Source organism: Phascolarctos cinereus, unplaced genomic scaffold, assembly GCF_003287225.1.
Source record: "Phascolarctos cinereus isolate Bilbo 61053 unplaced genomic scaffold, phaCin_HiC Scaffold_726;HRSCAF=1367, whole genome shotgun sequence".
In the NCBI taxonomy this organism is placed as follows: domain Eukaryota; kingdom Metazoa; phylum Chordata; class Mammalia; order Diprotodontia; family Phascolarctidae; genus Phascolarctos; species Phascolarctos cinereus.
Window position 1 is genome coordinate 180,865,325 of NW_027556098.1, and position 19,818 is coordinate 180,885,142.

The window sequence follows — 19,818 nt, forward strand, 5'->3', positions numbered from 1 at the left end:
TTTCCCAGGAATATCTTGATAAGCCTGCAGTTCATGGCTTTGATGGAAGAGAAAGAGCAATAGAATGATCTAACATCCTTAGAAATCTGCCTAGGTATGTGGTATTGGGAAAACATTCTCAGTCTGTTTAGTGGAAGATAAACAGTTCTGACTCCAGCTGTTCTCACCTTCCTCTTTAACTTATCAATTTATTATTAAATGCATCCTTTTCAGATCATGATGCAATAAAAATTATATGTAATAAAGGGCCATGGAAAGATAGACTAAAAAATAATTGGAAACTAAATAATCTAATCCTAAAAAATGATTGGGTCAACAACAAATCATAGAAACAATCAATAATTTCATTCAAGAGAATGACAATAATGAGACAACATACCAAAACCTATGGGATGCAGCAAAAGCAGTTCTTAGGGGAAGTTTTATATCTCTAAATGCTTATATAAATAAAATAGAAAAAGAGGAGATTAATGAATTGGGCACACAACTAAAAAAACTAGAAAAAGAACAAATTAATAATCCTCAACTAGACACAAAATTAGAAATATTGAAAACCAAAGGAAAAAGTAAGAAAATTGAAATTAAGAAAACTATTGAACTAATAAATAAAACTAAGAGCTGGTTTTATGAAAAAACCAATAAAATAGATAAGCCTTTGGTTAATTTAAAAAAAAGAAAGAAGAAAACCAAATTACTAGTATCAAGAATGAAAAGGGTGAAGCTACCACCAAGAAAGGAGAAATTAAAACAATAATTAGGAATTATTTTGCCCAACTATATGCCAACAAATTTGACAATCTTAGTGAAATGGATACATATTTACAAAAATATAAATTGCCCAGATTAACCGAAGAGGAAGTAAAATACTTAAATAACCCCATCTCAGAAAAAGAAATTGAACAAGCCATTGATGAACTCCCTAGGAAAAAATCTCCAGGGCCAGATGGATTTACATGCGAATTCTATCAAACATTTAAAGAACAATTAATTCCAATACTATATAGACTATTGGGAAAATAGGTGAAGAAGGAGTCTTACCAAATTCTTTTTATGATACAAATATGGTGTTGATACCTAAACCAGGAAGAGTCAAAATAGAGAAAGAAAATTATAGACCAATTTCTCTAATGAATATAGATGCAAAAATTTTAAACAAAACACTAGCAAGTAGATGCAGCAACTTATCACAAAGAATAATACACTATGACCAGGTAGGATTTATACCAGGAATGCAGGGTGGTTCAATATTAGGAAAACTATCAGCATCATTGAGTATCAACACCAAAAAACAGAAACCACATGATCATCTCAATAGATGCAGAAAAAGCTTTTGATAAAATACAACACCCATTCCTATTAAAAACACTAGAAAGCATAGGTATAAATGGAGTCTTCCTTAAAATAATAAATAGCATCTATCTAAAACCTTCAGCAAGCATTATGTGTAATGGGGACAGGCTAGAAGCATTTCCAATAAGATCGGGGTGAAACAAGGATGTCCATTATCACCACTGTTATTCAATATTGTACTGGAAACCTTAGCTTTAGCAATAAGAGAAGAAAAAGAAATTGAAGGCATTAGAATAGGCAAAGAAGAAACAAAGCTATCACTCTTTGCAGATGACATGATGATATACTTAGAGAATCCTAGAGAATCAAGTAAAAAACTACTTGAAATAATAAACAACTTTAGCAAAGTTGCAGGCTATAAAATAAACCCACATAAATCATCAGCATTTCTATATATTACCAAAAAGCCCAACAGCAAGAGATAGAAAGAGAAATCCCATTTAAACTTACTGTAGACATTATAAAATATTTAGGAGTCTACCTCCCGAAACAAACCAGGAACTCTATGAACACAATTACAAAACACTTTTCACACAAATAAAATCAGATCTAAATAATTGGAAAAACATCAGTTGCTCATGGGTAGGCTGAGCTAATATAATAAAAATGACAATCCTACCTAAGCTAATTTACTTATTCAGTGCCATACCAATCAAACTACCAAAAAATTATTTTATAGAGTTAGAAAAAATAATAAGATTCATTTGGAAAAACAAAAGGTCCAGAATATCAAAGGAACTAATGAAAAGAAATGCAGGGGAAGGTGGCCTAGCAATTCCAGATCTTAAATTGTATTATAAAGCAGCAATCATCAAAACTGCTTGGTACTGGCTAAGAAATAGGGAGGTGGATCAGTGGAATAGGTTAAATATGCAAGACACAGTAGTCAATGACTATAGTAATCTATTATTTGATAAACCCAAAGACCCCAGCTTCTGGGATAAGAACCCACTCTTTGAAAAAAACTGCTGGGAAAACTGGAAAAGAGTATGGCAGAAACTAGGCATAGACCCAAATCTCACACCATATACCAAAATAAAGTCAAAATGGGTTCAGGACTTAGATATAAAGGCTGATACCATAAGTAAACTGGGAGAACAAGGAATAGTTTACCTATCAGATCTATGGAGAACAGAAGAATTTGACCAAACAGGAGATAGAGAACATTATGAAAAGCAAAATGGATAATTTTGATTACATTAAATTGAAAAGTTTTTGCACAAACAAAGCCAATGCAACTAAGATTAGAAGGAAGGTAGAAAATTGGGAAAGAATTTTTACAACCAGTCTCTCTGATAAAGGCCTCATTTCTAAAAGATATAGAGAATTAAGACAAATTTATAAGAACACAAGCCATTCCCCAATTGATAAATGGTCAAAGGATATGAACAGACAGTTCTCAGATGAAGAAATTAAAGCCATCTATAGTCATATGAAAAAATGCTCTAAATCGTTATTGATTAGAGAAATGCAAATCAAAACAACTCTGAGGTACCACATCACACCTATCAGATTGGCCAACATGACAAAAAGGAAAATGATAAATTTGGAGAGGATGTGGGAAAATTGGAACTAATACATTGTTGGTGGAGTTGTGAAATGATCCAACCATTTTGGAGAACAATTTGGAACTATGCCCAAAGGGCTACAAAAATGTGCATACCCTTTGATCCAGCAATAGCACTTCTAGGGCTATATCCCAAAGAGATCAAACAAATGGGAAAAGGACCCACATGTACAAAAATATTCATAGCAGCTCTTTTTGTGGTGGCAAAGAATTGGAATTTGAGAGGATGCCCATCAATTGGGGAATGGCTGAGCAAGTTGTGGTATATGAATGTAATGGCATACTCTTGTGCTATAAGAAATGATGAACAGGCTGACTTCAGAAAAACCTGGAAAGACTTATATGGTCTGATGCTGAGTGAAGTGAGCAGATCCAAGAGGACTTTGTACACAATAACAGCCACGTTATACAATGACTAAGATTGTTAAACTGAACCCTTCTCAGCATTACGAGGACATCTCCAGAGGCCTCGGGATGGAAAATGCTGTCCACATCCAAAGAAAGAACTATGGAAGTCGAATCGCTATCACTTATTTTTACCTTCTGTTGAGTTTTGTTTCATCTTTCTGATGGTTCCTCCTATTGGTTTTAATTTGTACTTACAACTTCACTGATGTGAAAATATGTTTAATGGGTATGTAAATGTAAAGCCTATATCAGATTGTGCGCCGTCTTGGGGAGGGTGGGGGGGAGGAAAAGGGAGAAAAATTTTCAACTCAAAAGCATATGGAAAAAATTAAAAATAAAAAAAAGAGAAAAAAATAAATAACTTATCAATTTATTAGGGACAGATGCAGAGTTGGGTCCCTAAGCAATTAGATCGAAGACCTACCTCTTGTCCAAGGACCTCAGTGCTCAGGGACTGAGGGATTTTATAGATCCTTGGGAAGTCCCTGGGAGGTTCCTTCAGAAGTGTGGAGACTCCTAATACAATAACAGGCTAATCTTCAGAAGTGTGTGTGTATGTAAGGGGGATTTCTCATAACTGTCTAAGGACAATGTTCAAGTTAACCACAACTACTTTTGTCAGCAGGCCTTTTATAAGTCATCACCTACAGCTCATCTCAGCAATGGCTTTCCACAGACCCTCAAACATCTTTGATTGGCCAAAAGTATCCTAGGGGACCAAGCAATTTGTAGTTTTAAAGCCAAGGTCACTTAGGAGTGGCAGTAGTGATTGCTAGGGTGAAGGGATATCGCAAATACAAGTCCTTAACACAAGTTAATATATATTCTTAGAACAGGCCTAACTAGTATAGCATGAAATGATCTTATAAATCAGATGCAATTAATATGATCAATCCATGCTTAATTAATTAAAACTCATCTTAATATTAACTAACGTAACTAACTCAAACTTCATCCCAATCTGCTTAATTCACTAACAATCACTGATACCCATTAAGTCACAATGAACTGAATAAACACTGATTAAATCAAGTAAGGATATCATGATTATTTTTCTACTAAGAACTGTCATAGGACTCAGTAATATAAAGCAGTCTTAAAACGACTTAGAGAAAGTAGTTTCCACAATAGTCTTAACATCAGTTTCAAGGAAGTCGTGCTAAGGGCAGTAAAGGAATGAGCAAGTATAAAACAATATTAGGCCCTGGCTACTTGAGATTTTATTTGGAAAATAAGACCTCTATGCAAAAGCAAGAGTGAAAACTCTGGCCTTGGAAACAAGGAAGCAAGGATTTTAGTCCTTCCCTTCCACCGTTATTCGAGAAGATACTTAGTATTAAAAAAAAAAAAAGGTGAGAGGAAAGAAGGCTGGGAAAATAAATAGAAATAGGTGATTCTAAATATTATTATAGAAATATATTTCAGTTTTATATTCTATATTCTGATCTATAGTTTGGTTGTCCTTTGGACATAGTTCCAGATTGTTTTCTACCATGGTTGGGTTAGTTCTCAACTCCACTGTCAGTGTTTGCAGGTATTTTAAATGCGATTTCTAATGACTTGCCCACAGTTCCACAGCTAGAAAGTGTGACATCTGATCCAAACTCTCTTTCCTGCCCAGCCCCTATTATGTTCTTTTGCTCTCATACCTGTTGTTAACAACTTAAACTATTTCATTAGACCCTGTGCTGCATTTTGAGGTTTTTGTGGAAATACTTTCAAGGAAGCTATTTCTTCATGTCTTATAGGTCTTATTGAGTTTGGGGTGGCTTTCAGACACGTATGTGAGATTTGAGATTTTGCTAAATGAATATTGCTTAGGCATAGTTTAGAGAGTCATCAAAGAAAACTCTTTGGGGGTTGTTTCTATTCTTTGAGAATATGTTTTATGCCTTAGCTCATTTATAAGGTGTATATATGATGGTTTATCCGGAAGGGTTAGATAAAAGCACTGCCTGATATAGCAGTGGATAGTGACTGAATCAAAGACAAGTAGAATATGGAAAGTGGTCATCAATACCTTCAGCAAGGAGAACAAGGAAATCTCTGGGATTCTAGGCTACTGAATGGTATCTAGAGACTCAGGCTACTTCTCCTTCTTTCTCTTGTCCCAGCTCTTTTCTGAAAAGTTGCAAAAGAGAAGAGAGAGAGAGGATCAGGGAAGGAGGTAAAAGGAAACATGGATGAATCCTGACAGGAGGAGCATGCACATTTTGAATAGGAATTAAGTGAAACTGATGTTTAGGTGGCTGAATGGATTTATCAAGCTACTTCTGCCTGTAAAGCCTTGGTAGAGAAGCACCTTGACCCTTCTTCCAGACAGAATCCTAGAACCAGTGATGAGTTCTTACTTCTCCCCTTTCCCTTTACTTTATCTCTGCCTACAAAAAGAAAGCAATTTGCTCTTAAATTTCTGTTCTTCACATATTATTAAATTAAAATTCGCATAGAACAGAATCTTCCCCCCCACCTTGTTCTGTCGTACAAATTAAAAATGGCAGTAAGACCAACTAATTTGAAATTTTCAGCAAGTTTAAACAACAGAAACCACCAAAACGTCATTTTAACGATTATCTGAGTAGACGCTGTTGTAGTCAAAGGAACTTTCATTAAAAACAAAATTTGTCAAATGCCTTTTTTAGAAAAGACTGGGCACTGTTCACTATCAAATGCATAGTTCTCTCGGCTGCTCATGCGCTCCTTTAAGGTTGCCTTTGTAATAAAAGACTGGTGGCTGCACAGAGAATATCCTCATGCTCGGCTAATGCATCTGTGCACGTGGAAGAAGCTGTGGGGCCTGTTTCCAAGAGATTCAAGATAACATGTAATGGGAAATGCTCTGGAGAAACTTTATCAGCAGATTCTCTACCTGGTTCTGGTCTGCTCATCATGTTGCACACAGTAGACTCTTTGAATGGCCACAGTTGTGGAACTGGAACTATGGGTATCTTTTCAAAAGACCTTGGCTATCTCTCTTAGTAGATTCTATTCTTGGTTTGACTCTTTCACTGACAGAGTCCAGTGAGAGACAATGCTGTGAGGAGGAAAGCCTTAGCCCCTCTCTCTCCAAAGTTAGCATGTCGCCCTTTGAAAAGAGGCCTTGAGGGGGGCAGCGAGGTGGTGCAGTGGATAGAGCACTGTCCCTGGATTCAGGAAGACCTGAGTTCACATCCAGCCTCTGACACCTAAGCACTTACTAGCTGTGTGATCCTGGGCAAGTCATTTAACCCCATTGCCTAGCCAAAAAGAAAAAAGAAAAAAAAGAAAAGAGGCCTTGATCCTTTCACTTGGCATTGGTTCTTCCATTGTGTGTGGAGGAATTAAAGCTACAACTTTGTGAATCTCTGAAGGTCAGGAGAACAAGCCTTCCAGGTGACCAGATGACCAGGTGTTCAGGTGTCCTGGAATTAAGTCAATCCCATGTTTTGTAGCTAGTCCTGCTTCAATGCCCTGAAGAGTAAACAATGACCTTTCGAAGCCAACCCAACAATATCAGAAACAATGAGTCATTTGGTATTGATTCTGCATTTGAACTTGAACTTGTTAGGAACAGCATTTTGTAAGAATTGAATTAAGTCTGAGCACACCTGCCCAAGAGAATGAGGAGGTATAGGAAATAGTATGCCCCTGAGATGGAAGTGGGGTCGGGTGGAGGGAAGGAATTATGTTCATTTCCTAGTTTATGTAGCTCAGAATTCCCAGGAGGAAAAGAATGGAATACTGGAATGCTTAGGGCAGCTCTTTTTTCTGGTATGTCTCAAAGGAGACTCAAAAAGAGACTCCAGCTCTTTAAGCAAGCAGAGCAAACATTTATACAGAGCTGGGAATTTTCACCACCTGTCTTTATAATAGGGAAATATATGAATTTATGGGTGATAATCTTTTTCTTTTAAAGTGCTAAGATTATTGGACCTTAAAATGATTATTAGTGATTACAAATCCAGATTTGATTTCATTTAAGTCAAAATCTGTCCAGAAGAAAATAATAACAGGGTCTGAGAGTACTCTCCCTATCATGATTATTATGGTGAATTGCAACCTAACACCAAAAGGATATTTGTTATTTGGTGTTAAGGAATTTACTAGCTGTATGGCCCCAAGAAAGTTCTATTTGTTTCAGTTTACTGTGCAATAAGGAGATAATAATAGCAACCCACCTCCCAGAGTTTTGAGGATCACATGATTGTAAAGTGCTTGGCATAGGACAAATGCTCTCTGAAAGTTAACTATTTTTATTATATCTTCAATTAGATGTAATTGCTTTATACTTGGTAACTTTATACGAGTTATTAGATGTGATCAGTATACAATGCCAATGGTGATGAGATGAATGATTTTTTGTGTAAGGTAATTTGGAAGTGTACCCAACTAAATTAAGTTCACCTGATTGGTAATTAATTGATTTTGTTTCAAGTTTTAAATATGTGATATTGTTTATGGTACTGTTATATTTCTAAATTTTCTTTTATTGTGCAATTTGTTAAACAATTCTATAACCTATGTAGTTAGAAAAACAATTTCTCTTATAATCTAGATTTTGTTGGATTAATAATTGTACTGTGAAAAAAAATGAATGTGGTAGGAAGCTGTTAGGTCATTCTATCTGACCATGTGTTGTAATATTCTGAAATACTGTAATTTAAGAAATCATAACCTTCCAAGTTTTATCTGTGTTTAACAGCAAATTTCACCTAAAATTATTTGGCTGTCACTTATGACAGTCAGCTGGAAACTGCTAAGATCCTACTCAGACCAGAGAACTTCATCAGATGGTGTCCCAAGAACCAGACTTGATGAGATGAGACTTCTGAGCCTTCAATAGAGAATTTTATTCACTGTTTATTTTTTACCTTTGTATCTTTTATCTGTAAGGTCTACTTACTAAGGAGGACTGGCCACTTTGGTTTTGTCAATGCATAGATCAATTTCTCTCCTCCTCCCCAACCCCCCTCCCCCAACACATTGCTATCAGTCATAAATCCCAACACCCTTGATGAAGTGTTGGCCACTTGGTTAGTGATTCATTGCGGAGGCTACATCTCTCAGAATCATTAGGGGAATGTAAAAATTGATCATTAATAACTAGTATCTTGAAGATTCAGAATTCTCCTTGTCATCTTCTTACAAAATCTTGATTTTAAGTTCGCCTTTTTTCTTCAGAAGGACATTACTGATAATGAGATTGAATTGACTTTCCTCATCCTGGTCACCCTCCACCCAAGTTTGCAATGGTAGGGAAGCCCATTGTGTTCTGCTCCAGCTCGGGTAGAAACAGATTCTTTTGTCTAGCTAGCCCAAATTGGGTGTGGGGGAGGGGAGCTGATGGTATGATAAAAAAAAAGGTATATCCTCTGTCCAGAGGTAAAATGATGATGGGGTGACATCAGCCCCTGTTGAAAGGGTATATAAATGGTGCACCCTAAATCCTAAAATGAACTTAGTTCCAAACTGCAGCTCCCATACATGGACTCATGCAGGCTGCTGCCTTGAGAGAAATGAACATGGATACAACCTGATTCTGTTTGTCTCTCTTAGATGAAATTCTGAAGATTGACAATCTTCAGTATAACCCCAAAAATGGTAGAAGAAGAACTGGAATGCACAGCCCCTATAACATATAACTTGTCTTTGTCCTGAGAGGTACAATAGCATTTTAGGAGACATCTCTGAAGGAAAAAATATGTCAAAAATTGAAAAAATTCCCAAGAAGAAATAGATGGGGGTGTGAAGGTAAGAGGATAAGATGGCCACCAGAATGAGTGAGTTCCCTACTAGACTAAAGTGGTAGATGAAGAAGATGACAAAGAGCACAGTCTCCAGAACCTCTGTGTGAGGGATTCCCAGTGAGATAAAGTCAGTCAGCTCTGTGTGGTTCTTCATCTTTGCAGGAAAGTCAGTCCTGGAAGAAAACATCAAACCACAAAGTGTGAGTAAAGATGTCAGAAATAGAGGATGAGTTTGATGAGCAGGGTACAAATACATGTGAGGTCAATAATTTATGTTTTTAGTTAATCTTATAATTTATTATTCTATTGAAAGATAGACTGGGCATCTCTTTTTGTCTCTTTTGGTATCTCTGAAGTATTCCAGCACATAGCATAGTACCTGGCACACAGTAGTTACTTAAAAGTAATTACTTTTTGTTATTCATTATGATAGTGAGAGTTTTTACTTAAATAAAAAAAAGACATCGTACCTGACATAAAGGTATATATCATCAATAGGGAAGATAGGATATATGCATAGAGAACCTCCATTAAAAAAAATAGAATGAGATAAGGGTATAAGATAGCAGAAAGAACCCTGGCTCTGGAACCAGAGGGTCTGGGTTCAAATCCTACTTCTGATACTTACTAATTTTTTATATTGTGCTTTCAATTTTCTCACAAGTAAAATGAGAGAGCCTTTCTAGATGGACTGAGATTGCTTTCAACTCTAGTTTTGTAATCCTATTAAAGAAAGAAAGCTTTTATAAGAGCTCATTGAAAGGAATCTCCAGCATCAGGAAGCTAAGAAGGCTTTTTGGAGGAGATGGCTTCTGATCTGAGACTTGAAGGATGGGTAGAATTTACACAGAGGTAAGGAAGGACTTTGAGGTGGAGAAGATGATGAAAACAAGACATGGAGGTTTCTTCATTTGTATAAAGAAAGATATAAGATATCTTTCTTTAAAAAAATATTTATTTTTAGTTTTCGACATTCACTTCCATAAGATTTTGAGTTTTAAATTTTCCTCCCCTCCCTCTCCTCCCCCCTCCCAAAGATGGCATGTAATCTGATATAGGCTCTACTTATACATTCATATTAAGCACATTTTCACATTAGTCATGATGTATAGAAGAATTAGAATTAATGAAAGGAACCACTAGAAAGAAGAAATAAAACAAAACCACAAAAGAAAAAGAGAGCAAATAAAATGCTTCAATCTGCATTCAGACTCCATGGTTCTTTTTCTGGATGTGGATATCATTTTCCATCATGAGATTTTTGGAGATGTCTTAGATCCTTGAATTGCTCAGAAGAGATAAGTCTATGAAAGCGGCTGTGTACAATGTTCTCCTTGTTCTGCTCACTTCACTCAGCATCCGTTCATATAAGTCTTTCCAGGTTTTTCTGAAGTCAGCCTGCTCATCATTTCTTATAGCACAATAATATTCCATTGCATTCATATGCCACAATTTTTTCAGCCATTCACCAGTTGATGGGCATCCCCTTAATTTCCAATTCTTTGACACCTCACAAAAGCTGCTATAAATATTTTTTGTACATGAGGGTCCTTTTCCCATTTTTATGATCTCTTTGGGATACAGACCTGGAAGTGGTATGCAGGGCCAAAGGGTATGCACAACTTTATAGTCCTTTGGGCATAGTTACAAATTTCTCTCCAATATGGCTAGATCAATTCATGACTCCACCAACAATGTATTAGTGTTCAAATTTTCCCACATTTCTAACATTTATCATTTTCCTGTTTTGTTATGCTAGCCAATCTGTTAGGTGTGATGTTGTACCTTAGAGTCATTTTGGTTTCATTTCTCTAATCAATAGTGATTTAGAGCATTTTTTTTAATATGACTATAGATAGCTTTAATTTCTTCTGTTGAAAACTACCTGTTCATATCCTTTGACCATTTATCAATTAGGGAATGACTTGTATTCTTATAAATTTGACTCAGTTCTTTATATATTTTAGAAATGAGGCCTTTATCACAGACACTGGCTGTAAAAATTATTTCCCAGCTTTCTGATTCCCTTCTAATCTTTGTTACATTGGCCTTGTTCATGCAAAAGCTTTTCAATTTAATGTAATCAAAGTCATCCATTTTGCATTTCATAATGTTCTCTATCTCTTGTTTGGTCATAAAGATTTCCATTCTCCATAGATCTGATAGGTAAACTATTCCTTGCTCTCCTAGTTTGCTAATAGTATCAGTCTTCATATCTAAATCATGTACCCATTTTGACCTGGTAAAATATTGGTCTATGCCTAGTTTCTGCCATACTATTTTCCAGTTTTCCCAGAAATTTTTGTCAAATAGTGAGTTCTTATTCCAGAAGCTGGAGTCTTTGGATTTATCAAATAGTAGATTTCTATAGTCATTGACTGTTGTGTCTTGCGTACCTAACCTATTGCACTGATCCACCACTCTATGTCTTAGCCAGTTCTAAGTAATTTTGATTGCTGCTTATAATACAATTGAAGATCTGGTGCAAGTAGGCCACTTTTGCTTCCATTTCTTTTCAATAATTTCCTTGATATTCTGGACCTTTTTTTCTTCCAGATAAATTTCATTATTGATTTTCTAGCTTTATAAAATATTTTTTTGGTAGCTTGCTTGGTATGACACTGAATAAGTAAATTCAGGTAGAATTGTCGTTTTTATTATATTAGCTCAGTCTACCCATGAGCAACTGATACTTTTCTAATTATTTAGATCTAACTTTGTGTGAAAAGTGTTTTGTAATTTTGTTCATATAGTTCCTGAGTTTGTTTTGGCAGGTAGACTCCCAAATATTTTATAATTTGTACAGTAACTTTATATAGAATTTCTCTTTCTATCTCTTGCTGTTGGGCTTTGTTGGTAATGTATAGAAATGCTGATGATTTATGTGGATTTATTTATATCCTGAAACTTTGCTAAATTTGTTTATTATTTCAAGTAGGTTTTTACTTGATTCTCTAGGATTCTCTAAGTATACAATCATATCGTCTGCAAAGAGTGATAGCTTTGTTTCTTCTTTGCCTATTCTAATTCCTTCAATTCCTTTTTCTTCTCTTATTGCTAAAGCTAACATTTCTAGTACAATATTGAATAACAGTGGTGATAATGGACATCCTCCTTTCACCCCCAATTTTATTGTAAATGCTTCTAGCTTATCCCCATTACATATAATGCTTGCTGATGGTTTTAGATAGAAGTTACCTATCATTTTAAGGAAAACTTCATTTATTCCTATGGTCTCTAGTGTTTTTAACAGGAATGGGTGTTGTATATTTTCAAAAGCCTTTTCTGCATCTATTGAGGTAATTATACTATTTCTGTTAGTTTTGTTGTTGATATGGTCAATTTTGCTGACAGTTTTCCTAATATTGAACCAGTCCTGCATTCCTGGTATAAATCCTACCTTGTCATGTGTTATCCTCAAGATTAGTTACTGTAATTTTGTTGCTAATATTTTATTTAAAATTTTTGCATCTATATTCATTAGGGAAATTGGTCTATAATTTTCTTTCTCTGTTCTGGCTTTTCCTGGTTTAGGTATCATCACCATATTAGCATCATAAAAAAGAATTTGGTAGGACTCATTCTTCACCTATTTCCCCAAATAGTTTATGTATTATTGGAATTAATTGTTCTTTAAATGTTTGATAGAATTCACTTGTAAATCCATCTGGCCCTGGAGATTTTTTTATAGGGAGTTCATTGTTGGCTTGTTCAACTTCTTTTTCTGAAATGCGGTTTTGTAAGTATTTTATTTCCTCTTCCCTTAATCTGGGCAATTTATGTTTTTCATAAATATTCATCTATTTCACTAAGATTGTCAAATTTATTGGCCTACAGTTGGGCAAAATAGCTTCTAATTATTGCTTTGACTTCCTCTTCATTAGTGGTGAATTCATCCTGTTCATTTTTGATGCTGGTAGTTTGGTTTTCTTCTTTCTTTCTTTCTTTCTTTCTTTCTGTCTGTCTGTCTGTCTGTCTTTCTTTCTTTGTCTGTCTTTCTTTCTGTCTTTCTTTCTTTCTTTCTTTCTTTCTTTCTTTCTTTCTTTCTTTCTTTCTTTTATCAAATTAACCAAAGGCTTATCTATTTTATTTTTTTTCCATAAAACCTGCTCTTAGTTTTGTTTATTTGTTCAATAGTTTTCTTAATTTCAATTTTATTAATCTCTATTTGGTTTTTAGAATTTCTAATTTGGTATTTAATTAAGGATTTTAATTTGTTCTTTTTCTAGCTTTTTTAGTTGCATGCCCAATTCATTGATCTCCTCTTTTTCTATTTTATTCATGTAAGCCTTTAGAGCTATAAAACTTTTCCTAAGAACCACTTTTGCTGCATCCCATAAGTTTTGGTATGTTGTCTCATTTTTGTCATTCTCTTGGATGAAGTTATTGATTGTTTCTATGATTTGTTGTTTGACTTACTCATTCTTTAGAATTCGATAATTTAGTTTCCAATTAAATTTTAGTCTATCTTTCCATGGCCCTTTATTGAATGTAATTTTTATTGCATTGTGATCTGAAAATGGAGAATTTAATATTTCTGCCTTTCTGCACTAGATTTTGAAGTTTTTATGCTCTAGTACATGGTCAAATTTTTGTGTATGTGCCATCTACTGCTGATAAAAAGGTATATTCCTTTCTATCCCCATTCAATTTTCTCCAGAGGTCAACCATATCTAACTTTTCTAAAATTGCATTCATCTTTTTAACTTTTTTCTTTTTTTTTTTGGTGAGGCAATCAGGGTTAAGTGACTTGCCCAGGGTCACACAGCTAGTTAGTGTCAAGTGTCTGAGGTTGGATTTGAACTCAGGTCCTCCTGACTCCAAGGCTGGAGCCCTATCTACTGAGCCACCTAGCTGCCCCTAACTTTTTTCTTGATAGACTCATCTACTTCTGAGGGGGAGGTTAAGGTCCCCCACTAGTATAATTTTGTTATCTGTTTCTTCTGGTAACTCTTTTAACTTCTCCTTTAAGAATTTGGATGCTGTATATGTATGCACTTGGTGCATCTATGTTTAGTAATGATCTTACTTTATTGTCTATGGTACCTTTTAGCAGGATGTAGTTTCCTTCCTCATCTCTTTTAATTAGATCTATTTTTGCTTTTGCTTTCTCTGAGATCAAGATTGCTAACTGATTTTTATTACTTTAGCTGAAGCATAACATATTCTGCTCCAGCCTTTTACCTTTACTCTGGGTATATCCCTCTGCTTCAAATGTATTTTTTGTAAATAACATATTGTAGGATTATGGTTTTTAATCCACTCTGCTATCTGCTTCAATTTTATGGGAGAGTTCATCCCATTCACATTCACAGTTATAATTACTGCCTGTGTCTTTCTCTCCATCCTATTTCCCGCCCCTCCCCCACCCTGATTATGCTTTTCTCTCTCCTTTCTCCCTTTCCCTCATCACTAGAGTTTTGTTTTCAACCACCAGCTCCCTCAGTCTGCCCTCCCTTCTGTTAGCTCCCTCTTTTTTCTTTCCCTTTACCCTTACTATTTCTTCTCTCTCTTCTATTCACTCCGTACTTTTTCTTTTCCCTTTCTCTTCCTACTTCCTATAGGGTAACTGATTTAACAACTGATATTATTTCCTTTTTGAACCGAATCTGATGACAGTAAGGTTCAAACAATGCTCATCTCCCTCCCTTCTTTCCCTCTACTGTAGTAGGTTTTAGTGTCTTTTCTTGTGATGTAATTACTCCTGTCTGCCTCCTCCTTTCCTCTTCTCTCAGTAAAATTCCTTTTCACTACTTAGATTTTTTTATTAGCACTTCAAAGTCAACTTATGCCCATGCCCTCTGTCTATGTATACCCCTTTTTACATGTCATAATAACAATACAGTTCTCAAGAGTGACAAGTGACATCTTTCTTTGTAGAGATGTAAACAATTTGCTCTTATTAATAGCATGTTTTTTTTCTTTCCTGTTTACTTTTTTATCTCTCTCTTGAGTCTTGTATTTGAAGATCAAATTTTCTATTGACCTCTGGTCTTTTCTTCAGGAAGGTTTGGAAGTCTACTATTTTGTTGAATGTCCATCTCCTCCCCTGAAAGATTATGCTTAATTTCACTGGATAGTTGATTCTTGGTTGTAATCCAAGCTTTTTTGCCCTATGGTATATCCTATCCCATACCCTCTGATCTTTTCATGAAGAAGCTGCAAGGCCCTGCATAATCCTGACTGTGGACCCATGATATTTAAATTGTTTCTTTCTGGCTGCTTGCAGTATTTTTTTCTTTGACATAGTAATTTTGGAATTTGGCTACAATATTCCTTGGTGTTTTCAATTTGAGATCTCTTTCAGGAGGTGATCAGTGGATTCTTTCAATGACTATTTTACCCTGTGGTTCTAGTACCCTTAGGGCAGTTTTTCTTGATGATTTCCTGAAAAATGCTGTTTAGGCTCTTTTTTTCATCATGGTTTTCAGGTAGACCAATAATTTTTAAATTGTCTTTTCTGGATCTATTTTCCAGGTCAATTGTTTTACCAATGAGGTATTTTACATTTTCTTCTATTTTTTTCATTCTTTTGTTTCTGTTTGACTGATTCTTAATCTCTCATAGAATCCTTAGCTTCCACTTGCCCAATTATAATTTTTAATGAATTGTTTTCTTCTTTTGGATTTTATACCTCCTTTTCCATTTGGTCCATTTTACTTTCTAAGGGGTTCTTCTCTTCAGTGAGTTTTTGTGCCTCCTTTTCAATTTGTCCAATTCTACTTTTTAAGGAGTTGTTTTCTTCAGTGTACTTTCCCCCCCCTATTTTGCCAATTTTTTTTAAGGACTTATTTTCTGCAGTTAATTTTTGTCCTTCCTCTTCCAAGCTATTGACACTCTCTTGCATAACTTTCATTTCTTTCCCCAACTTTTCTTCTATCTCTCTTATTTGACTTTTAAAATTCTTTTTGGGCTCTTCCAAGAAGGCTTTTTGGGCTGGAGACCAGTTCATATTCCCCTTCGAGGTTTCTAATGTGGGTATACTGACAATGTTGTCCTCTTCTGAATTTGTGCCTTGATTTTCCCTGTCTTCATAATAAGAATCTATGGTCATTGTCTATTTCTGCTTTTTTCTCATGGTATTTGCCTATTTCTTGACTTTAAAAAAGTTGAGTTTTCCTGCTGGAATACAGGGGGCACTGACCCAAGCTTCTTTTGCTGAGACCCCTGGACCTGGTCACTGGCTTTGTGTGCTGGGGCCTCAGATGCTGGCAGTTGGAGGCTGTAGGATTCTGGCAGCTTACCTGGTGCTGGGCTGGGGTCAGCCACACTGGAGCTCTCAGGGTAGGGGTGCAACGTCTGGCCCCAGGTTGACATCTGCTCACCCAGGCCTATCACTCCTTTCTTTGGTTCCTGCTCACACAGGCCTTGGACAGGGATGTTTCCATGCTTGCAGATGTCTGGAGCTTTGCCTTCTGGAGCTGTGCTTTCTAGAATTGTGTTTAGGCACCAGGAGATTTGGCTACTGGAGAAGGCCTTCCCACATGGTTTTACCAGCTGGTGTCTACTGGTTCCCCTGCCTGTACTGAGTTACTCAGTGAGTCCTGGTATGGCACTTGCCTTCTCCACATCAGGGGGCTCAGGATCTCCCCCTGGTTTGCTGAGGTGGGGCTTGCCACTGGCTTGCTGGAATGCCTCCCATCCTTCACTGCTTCCACTCCCCCAGGGCAAGGGGGAGGCCTTTCCTGTTAATCCCCCAAGCTTCCTGGGCTACAAGACTGCTGTACCCAGTCTTTCTGTTGGCACAGCTCTGCCAGGGTTTTTCCTGGGGCGATATTTTCTGGGCTTTCAGAGGTCAATAAGGGAGGGTAGGAGCAACTTGCTTTTTACTCCTCAATCTTTGCTCCTGGAAGTGAAAGTCAAATATAAGATCTCTTTCAGCATTATCTTATTGATTATGTTTAGGGAATATGGAGTAATCCCTTTTGGTTAGAATGTAGAGTATATGAAGTGAAATAGTAGATAGGGCTGGATAAAGAGAGTAGCTCTAGACTACAAAAGGGCTTTTAGGCCAGACTGAGTTTTTGCATCATTCAGATAAACTAAAATATTTTGAAAATCATGATTAGAGCTATACCTCAGGAAAGGCAACTAGGTGGGTCAGTGGACTGAGCGCTGGGCTTAGAATAAGGAAGATGAATCTTCAAATCCAGCCTCAGACACTGGCTACCTGTGTGACCCTGGCCAAGTCACTTAACCCCATTTGCATGGGTTCCTCACTTGTAAAATGAGCTGGAGAAGGAAATGGCAAACCACTCCCATACTGCCAAGAAAACCACAAATAGAGATAGGAAGAATTGAACAGGACTTAACAACTACAACAATAAAATACTTCAGAAAGATTAATCTGTATAGTATGGAGTTAGTGTGAGGTGGGAGTAACAGGAGGCAGGGAGATTTTTAAGGAGATTATTCTTGGAAAGAAGTAAATGTATTTGCATTGGCAACTGGAAAGTAGGAACTGATTTGAGAAAGCAGAGCAAAGTACTTGTAGTCTATCACTTTAAGAAGTTTGACCAGGAGGATCAAGCTATTGAAAGCCCAGGATCCAAGAGGATAAGCTTCCATAGCAGCTCACAGTCCCTACTGTGTTCCTCTCTTGTCTTTGGCATCTCAGTAATGGCTTTGGGGTGATCCCCAAGGTTCACTGTCTCCTCTCCTAGGTCATCTGAACACAATTTCTTCTTCCCTAATGGGTGTAAGAAGTAAGGACCAAAAGAATTAAGGAAGTCCAAGTCCCTTCCATGGGACAAGGCCTAGGCCCTAGCCAGGGACTCCAAATATTCCTTTTTTTCTTATCCTCATTCAGGAATAGGGTGACAATAATGTTGAGGTTTGTTCCCCCATCCACAGTAGCAAGTCCCTACCAAGCCAGAGGAGCTGCAATGTTTTCTATACTGCCAAAGGCTTACATGGTCTTGATCTCCCTCTGGGTTGCCATCCCCTGACATGCCCCCAGACATAGGGAGCCCACTGAGCAGAGGGACCAATTAATTAGATTTCAACCTTGGTGAGGATTTGGAAATGAGAAAACAATAGTACAGAAAACAGTAATCAAGACAAACATCTCTGGAAATGGAAGCATCCTGATCCTAAATAGAAAACTGTTGCCACTCATTAACTGTGATCTAGCACTTTGCCTAGTGTCTGGCACATAGTAGTGATAGGGCATGTGACCTGGACCGCCCAAAAAAAACCCAGCCCCTGAACCTTCCGGTATATCCAAGCCTAGATTCTCAAAAATCCTTTCAACTGTCCTTTCACTGTGGCCCAGACCCAGCTCAATCTTCAATTCTCTGTTACTTATGACCTAGTCATTGTCCGTTACCTCTGGACTACTTCAGGATACTTCCCACCCTCAATTCCAACTAGACCTCTTCTCTGTTACCTCCAGGTCAGCCCAAGCTATTTGCCAGGAAGGATTTGAGAAATGACAAACAAATCTGGGCTATCACTTTTACAGATTTTGTTTTCTAACCCAACTCCCTAATTTACTGCCTTGCTACTCATCTTCTTCCTTGGTCTAAGGTTGGCCTAAGGCAGTAGTTTTCAAACTTTACTTCTTTAGACTTCAAAAAATTGATTGAGGACCCCCGAGATAATTGTTTCTGTAGGTAATAACTATCAATATTTGCTCATTCCTTTGGACTTCCCCATCACAATCCCAGGAACCTCCTGGTCAGGAGCCTTAGCTGAAAGAGAACATCAGCCCCTCTGACTGGAGAGCAAAGATTTTCTCCCCAAACTTCCATTTAAAGAGGTCATCCAGGCCATACAGCTCTTAATTTTCCCATGATGGACTTCTCCAATTAGTTGCCAAACTTTTCTTCTTTTTCTCTCTTTCCTTTTCAGCTTCCTTTTTTTTTTTTTTAATGCTCCTTTCTCTTAGATTGTAAATTCCTTGAGGGCAGGGACTATCTTTCTTTTACCTGTTTGCATCCCCAGCAGTTAGGGAAGTAGTTAGCATATAAGAGGGGTTTAATAAACTTTTATGGACTATTAGAAATTCATTTCTCAATAAATTCACATTTATTAAGCTCCTACTTAAGTGCAAAGCATTGTGATAAACCCTTCTGGGACAAAAAAGAGACAAAAGATTAGTCCCTGACCTCAAGGAGTTTACAATCTAATAGAAGAAAACAACTAGCAAACAAATAGGCATAAAGCAAGCTGTAATTGGATAAATGGGAAATAATTAAAAGAGGGCAAACACTGCCCTCTGAAGTGGGATTTGCAAAAGCTTCCTGTAGAAGGTGGGATTTTAGTTCGAACTTGAAGTTTATAAAAATTTTTAAAATGTATTAATTCACAAGAAATAACAATAGCAAGCCCACTAAACTGAACACATTACATAATTTTATGGAAATAACTATTTTCTAGATTAAAGACAATGAGAGAAAGTGGCGTTGTTTTGTTCCCCCACCCCATCTCTAACATCTGGCTTAATAGAAGACATCTGGATTCTCATATCAGCTTCTGCATTCAACCTTTTATAATTTGTTTTGGTTGAAGTTTATGAAGAAAACCTGGCTTCACGCAGCTACTGTAGTTGGACAAAGAGGAGTATTTTAATAGGTAAATAACATCTTAGTATCATGAAAACAGAAACTTTGAGGACACCAGAAAAGAATTTAGAGAACCCCAGGGGTAGGCAGCCCACACTTTGAGAATTCCTGACTTAAGAGCTGTATGGTGAACGTTTGAATGTGGGGCAATTAATTTGCAGACAATCCCTTGAATGTCAATTACATAGTTTGTATTCAGTGC